Below are 6,023 nucleotides of genomic sequence, written 5' to 3'. Positions count from 1 at the left end.
GGGATAACTACATGACTTAACAAACATGAGCTCCTAATGGCCCTATTTAGCCTAAGTTTCAATTAATTACATTCATAGTTCATCTCCTTTATTTTATCCCTTAATTGCTCTCTTTATCTTCCTTTTTTTTCTTTTCCAATTTTTTCCTTCTTTTTTTATTTTCCTTTTTTTTTTGTTTTCTATTTTTTTCTTTTTCATTTTTTTCCTTTCATTTTTTCTCGTTTTTTTACAATAACAATAAAAAAAGAGAGAAACAAAATAGAAATACAAAAAAAAAAAAAAAAAAAAAAAAAAAAAAAAAAAAAAAAAAAAAAAAAAAAAAAAAAAAAAATACTATAAAAAAAAGAAATAAAAATTTTAAAAGAAAAAAAAAGATGAAAAAAATGAATGAGAAAAAAGAGAAAGAAAAAAAATATAAAGAACAAGAAACAAATAAAAAGGAAAAAAGAAAAAAAGAAACGAAACTAAAAAATGCTTTAGTCAATCTAAACAATATCATTTTTAAAATTGATCAATGTAACTTTAAAAAATTGAAGTTGGTTGTTTTAAGAAGATTAAAAATATGAAAAGGGGCAAAGAACATATATCTTATTTCATATTCTAACTTTTTTTTCCTAAAATAAGATTGTGTTACTTTTTGCTAAGAGATGTAATTTCTACACGTTTAGTATATATTATCAGTCAAAAATAATATAAGTTGTTATTTTATTTGCGAATTTTATATTTAATTATCAGTTATTCTCGTTTTCTATCTGAAATATCATCATCTATATATTAAGACACACCTCAAAATTGACTAGGCAAACATTTGAAAACAATCATAAAAGGTGCCATAAAATTTCGTCCACGTGACATGTACAATAGATATAATGAGTCAACTAGCTAATTTTTTTTTCTCTTGCTATTTTCTGCTTAATTAACACTCTCTTCTGCCCCTTCTTTGTTTTTCATTATTTCTTCTCTAATAAAATTTTCTTTACTTCATTATCATCCTCGCTCCTTCATTTCTTCTTCTTTATTAAAATAATATTAAGATAAACCAAGTCAATTGTTGGATAACATCTGAATCCAATTCTAGTTTAAAAATTAAGATAACAATCGGTGAGTGAGAAAAGTGTACGTAATTATATTACCTATCTTTTTCAACTCTTTATAGAAAAAAAAATCACAAAAAGCCTAAACTTTAATATAAACTTATTTAATATTTTATGATGAGAAAAAAAATCTTAATATTTCTTTCTTTTTATTTACAAATTCAATAACTAACTTAGAATCAACGACAATGTTAAAGCTTAATGGGGGTGGAAACAATAAGTCAAAAATAACAGTTTGAAGGCACGAATCACAATTGGGGGACGACAAGCTAATTGTCAGAGAAGAAAATGTCCAGTGCGATTTTTACAAATGACCGAATTTAGTTAACCTGGAAATATCCCTTTCAAGTTTTAAACTAACTAGTTTATGTATCCACGCGATGCGCAGTTATTACAAATAAGAATATTGAATAATTTTAGAGTCTTATGCATTAAAAGGTAAAAATTTAAAGTCTTACTAAAAAATTATGATTTATATGCAAATGCACTATGTACAAAAAACAAAAATGTGTTTGAGCTGAGATACGTCTCAATATTTGTCATTTTCACTTTCCTAATTTAATTGTTTGAGTTGAGATATGTCTCAATTTTTGTCATTTTTACTTTCATAATTTACTTTTATCAAATTTGTGTGCAGTGAAAATATCAACATAAAAAAATAATTAAGCTTAACAGATTATTACAAAGTAAGATTTGTATTAAGATTTTCCTTCATACAATATACATTCGTGATTTTACTAAAAATAAAAAGAACTAAACTGTGTGTATATGCATACAAAATATAAAATATTCTCCAATTAGATTTGAATACTTTTACATCATCACGATCACGATAACCTGGTCATTTGACAGCCTTAATAAAATAAGTAAAATAAAAATAATCATATTAAAAGTACAATAACATATACTTAACATATAAAATTGATAGAGAAAACTCACCAAGTATTTTCACAAGATGTTTAAATTTTGTAAAAAATTAAATGAAAAACTGAATATGGACCAACTAAAGTGTGCACTTCCTACAAAAACTATGACCCTGTGCAGAAAAGAAAAGAAAAAAACTATTAATAGAAAAAAAATATTAATTCATTTTCTTTTTTTCAAAAATATTAATTCATTTCATTTCAACTCAAACGTTATCTAAATTTTAATTCAAATATTAATTCATTTTCTTTTTTTCAAAAAAAAATCTTTTTTTACTTTTCCTTATCCTTGATTTTTTAAATGCAATGTACATATATATTTTTTTATAATTTATGTATTTAAATTGAAAGAAATATTTGAAATCAATAAAATTTATCTAAATATTTTTTATAATTATCAATAATAAATAAAAGATGATCAGTTTGTTACTCATCCTTATCTTTTGTTTATGTAGTGCTAACTCAATTCTTTATTTTGGGTGTATGCTTGAGGAAAAATAGGAATTGAGAAATTACTTTTTTTTCTTAATTTTATCCTTTTGCTTTTATTATTATTACTACTAAGTTTTTAAAAAAGAATTAAGATCGCTACAATTACGTGTGTATTATTATTACGAAAAATTACAAAAAGTAGCATACTTAAGATTATAATTACAATAAATAGCAACACTTTTGTAAAAATTACAGTTTATAGCAAGAGTTGCATTATTTTACTTATTAACTAGGCAAGTGCATGATTTACTCTCACTACTTTACATTTTTCTATTTTCACTCCTCTATTTCACCTCCCCTAAATATAGTCATATCTTTTACCCTTTTTTTTTCATCTTATTTTTTATTTTATTTTTTTTTTATTTTTTTATTTCCACTTTATTTTCTCTCTTCTATTTATCTTCTTTTTTTTCTTTTTTCGTTTTGCTTATTTTTTGTTTTCTTTTTCTTTTTCCTTTTTCATATCTTCAAAATTTTAAAATAAAATATTATTACTATCTTTCACTCTCTTATATCTCTACCTTTTTTTTTCTTGTTTGTTTTTTTCATCTTATTTTTTTATCATTTTATTTTTTATTTTAATTTTTTTTTCTTTTTCATTTTTTTTCTTTCCACTTTATTTTCTCTCTTCTATTTCTCTTTTTTTTTCTTTTTCGTTTTCTTTTTTTTCTTTTTCATATCTTTTTTTTCTTTTTCTATTTTTCGTTTTCTTCTTCTTTCTTTTATTTTATTTTATTTCTTTTTTTCTTTTATTTTTAGACTTCTATTTCTCTTTCTTCCTTTTTTTTCCTTTTTCACTTCTCTTTTTTTCGTTTTTTCTTTTTATATATTTTTTTAATTCTTCTATCTCTAACTTTTATTTTGAAAAGACAAATATGTATATCACATACAAATATTCAAAAAATATATAAAATACACAGCCTAACAGCAATACAGATCTGGATATGTATTTACAGTACAAAATATACATATGTATTTACGAAATACATATCATACTCATATTAAACAGTAACAAACATAACTATACTATATATCTTCATATGTATTTGTGAAATAAAAAGGTCTCATATAAAATAGGAATATACATATTGATCAGGTATGTATTCTGTAAATACATATGCAAAGCTATATGTATTTTATAAGGTATTGAATTTGCCTTTAAACTGTACATACTATGTCATTTTAGAGGGTAACATTTGTACTTATTTGTTTTCTTTTACTTTTTTAAGATATGTATATGTATTTTTTTATTACCTATATGTATATGTATATAATTGTCAATTTTGTTATAGAGATTTTGTGTCCTATATGTTTATATATACATGTGAGTCAGATAAGTATTTCTGTAAATGCATATGCAGATATATATATGTATGTTTTTTACCGTAAATACATATGCAGATTTGTATGTCTAGTTATTTTGTATATTTTTTAAATATGTATATATGATATAGATATTTGTCTTTTAAAAATAAAAGATAGAGATAGAAAAGCAAAGAAAAAAGAAAAAAGAAAAATAAAAATTCAAAAAAAAAAAAGATGTGTAAAAGAAAAAAAAAGAATAAAGAGAAATAGAAACTAGAAATAGAAGTGTAAAAATAAAAGCGATTTTTTTTAAAAAAAAAAAAGAATAAGAAGAAAATGAAAAAAAAGAAAAGAAAAAAAAAGAAAAACATAAATAAAAAAAGGGGGAAAAAAAGAGAAGTAGAAGAGAGAAAATAAAGTGGAAAGAAAAAAATTAAAATAAAAAAAGATTAAAAAAATAAAAAAAAACTAACAAGAAAAAATAGTTAGAGATATAAGAGAATGATATTTTGAAATTTTGAAGATCATGAAAATAATAATCTTCATATTTGAGTTTGATTCAAAAATGGAATCTATTAATTTAAATAAGAGTAATTTATGAGAATTTAATTAGATGGGATAATTATTCCTTATTTAACTCAACTAATTTGACTAAAACAAGGGCAATAAATCTTGTTGTATATGTATTTGTATAACAAAAATTTACTTTCATACAAAATACAATTTGCTATTTTTCGTAATTATGAAATTGTTGATATAAAAGTTACAATTAAGGCTCTATAGTTGCTATTTCTGAAATTTTCTCTTATTATTACTAGGTGAGGATAGACCCTGAAGCACAGGCCCAACATTGAAAGGTTTTGTGAGTTTGTGTATATATATATGATATAGAACAAACAAGAAAACACGAAATCACACCCCAAAACAGTCCATTAATCACAACAAATCGCATACCAAATAGGGATCTCTCTCGGATTCACTATCTAGAACAAGAAAGAAGAGGATACAAGGTTTTAATACACCAAAACAGCCAGCCAACAACAAGTTTAGCAACACAAGATGAAGCTCCACAATATTACAATAGCAACAAGAACAAACGGGTTACATTAACAACATAAGAAGCCAAAACTAAAACAAGATACAAGGTAGGTAGTTAGACGAGTGTTGATGTAGTTAACAACCCAAGAGCATATTCCACTCTTAGACCTTTAAAATTTCACACAACAAACACCTAACTTTTACAATTGACACAAGAGAGGCGTCCACCACCCAAGCACCAACGTATCAAGCAAAATGCAACACACAAGAGAATCCACCCTTATGTTATTCCCTAGTTTCAATTGAACTCTCTCTCACTCTAAGAGAAGTATTCTTCAATAATAATGATCAACTAAAGAAATAAACCCTACAATGTTCTATTTATACTACATTACAATAATAGACAAAATGACAAAAGGGCCCTTTAGTGACTAGTCTTCAAAAATACTCAAAACTGTCATGATCATGATCATACTTGTATCATCCTCTCCATCTTGAGAGGAATTTGTCCACAAATTCATAACCTCACCTCTTTTACAAAGGCACTTCACAATCTCTTTCACACGGCCACATATCTTCTACATCTTCCTCGCCTTGCATTTTAACCTCTTTTTGCTCTCCATCTTGAGGCTTGCCATCAACCTTAGCCGATTCAATTACTACTTCTTCCCCAAGATAGTACAATTTTCCCTCCCCTAGGATCACGTTCCTCCGATTTGGGCACTCACTAGCCTTGTGCCCCCACCCTTGGCATTTGAAGCATTGAAATTCCTTGGAATTGGAAGTAAAATTCAATTTACCTTCATACCTTGGAGGATGTTTTTGGACAACATTGGTGGCCTCGGGTTAGGTAGTCATGAATGAGTTATCTTTGAGCTCCCTCTCAACCTCTAAAGCCGCATGGAAGATGCCCTCTATGTTGTCGAATTTGTGAAGCGTCATGCGAGTGAAGATGTCCTTGTTTAACCCAACCTTGAAGCACATAATGTCATGACTTACTTGCTCTCCTAGGTAGTCAAGTTTTCAACATCAATTGTTGAAATTCATCGTAGTAAGATGACACTCTTGTTCCCTTGCCTCAAATTGTACAATTTAGCAAGGAGCTCATGCCTATAAGTCTCGGGCAAGTATCTTTGTCGCATAAGGTTCTTCAATTAAAACCGAGGAGGAG

The sequence above is a fragment of the Capsicum annuum genome, chromosome 2 (assembly GCF_002878395.1).
Source record: "Capsicum annuum cultivar UCD-10X-F1 chromosome 2, UCD10Xv1.1, whole genome shotgun sequence".
NCBI classification, from domain to species: domain Eukaryota; kingdom Viridiplantae; phylum Streptophyta; class Magnoliopsida; order Solanales; family Solanaceae; genus Capsicum; species Capsicum annuum.
Note: the sequence above shows the minus strand (reverse complement) of the source record.